Source organism: Bubalus bubalis, chromosome 1, assembly GCF_019923935.1.
Source record: "Bubalus bubalis isolate 160015118507 breed Murrah chromosome 1, NDDB_SH_1, whole genome shotgun sequence".
NCBI lineage: Eukaryota > Metazoa > Chordata > Mammalia > Artiodactyla > Bovidae > Bubalus > Bubalus bubalis.
The window spans coordinates 31,642,265-31,643,739 of NC_059157.1; positions in this window are offsets into that span (position 1 = coordinate 31,642,265).

The window sequence follows — 1,475 nt, forward strand, 5'->3', positions numbered from 1 at the left end:
GTGGAGGAAGATCTTCAATTATAAACCAAAATGCAAGGTAGTAACAGGAGAGCTTTAACACCTACAGCCACACTTGGAGTTACAGGGTGTTAATGAGCAAGATAATCAAGGAAGGCATTTTTTTCCTCCTGGGCTGCCTGGGTTCACTGTGTGTATAGAATAATTGAAACCTCAGGTTGTGAAACCATGAATCAGGAGGGTTTCCTGTATTATGAATGATGTCATCTAATAAGATGAGAGACTTTCAGTGAAATGCAGGAACACTGAGGGTAATGTGTTTGCAGCAAGCAGGATCCTGAATTTATTGCAGAGGGGAGTGTGAGAGTTGACCAAAATGGAGAATGATGAGAAGTAACTAAATTATGTATGACAGTCTTTACAGAGCAGAGGAAGGAAGAAAGCTTAATGATGTTGTGGTTGAAAGACCAGCAGCAATGGGTGATGTATAGGTTGGAGGTTGGTAAGAAGAGAAATGGATCTATGAAGACGCAAAGACTATAGATGAGGGTGACACGGACCAAGCAGTGGATTTGGGAGAGGGGAGGGGAACCAGGAGCTCAGCATATAATATATTTTAGTGGCAACAAGACAGCCGAGTAAAGTTAACTTGACATTAAAAATCATCATCTTAATCTATGTAGCTCTTTCCAGCCTGAGTCTTATAAAAAAAAAATCTATAGTTAACGATGAAGTATTTTCCCCCTTCGCTTTCCCGGCATTCACTGAACGCAGTACATAATTTAATTATTGAATCTACAGGCTGGACCATGGAGATGAAGAATGATGTGTCTGCTGTAGTGAGAAATTAGATAGAACCAACTGTTTATTCTCATCATTCTTCCTCTGTGAGGCTAAATTAATATAGTTAACACGCTTTTGTTTGGATTAGAGGCTCAGATCTGGGAGGTGCTGATCAGAACTCATGATTAGTACACTAGCTGTTATTTATGGAGTTGACAGTGTCCTCAAGCCCCATATGTGAGACAGAAAGGGCTTCTTTTGTCATTCTCTGTGGTGGAACCAGTGTTCCACCAGACTTAGGGGCTGGATGTCTGAACAGAATACCAAAGTTAAAATCAGATTTAGTTCCTTGGAGCCTATGACTTCAGAAATGTCACCCAAGGGCTTTCCTATTGACCTGTACTGTGTGTTGCTGACCTTTTTAACAATTGTAACAGATTATGCACAATTTTATAGCCAGCAAACCTTTCATGGGGAATACCAGGAGGGGGTGTGCACAGGCCTGGGGGCCGGAAATGGGTAGCAGGCTAGTTCAGCACACGTGTCAGGCCCTTCCACAGAATTTGAGTAGGAACTGGAAGCTGGCCAAGCAAAGCACCTATGCAAATACAGCTTCGAGGCATTTGTGCCTCGAGGCAGAGCTTCTGTGCGCTGCCTCCGACGAACCCTTCCTGCCAGAAACCGAAGCTGCTACGGCGACACGGGAGGCCCGCTCCAGAGGCCAAAACCAGTTC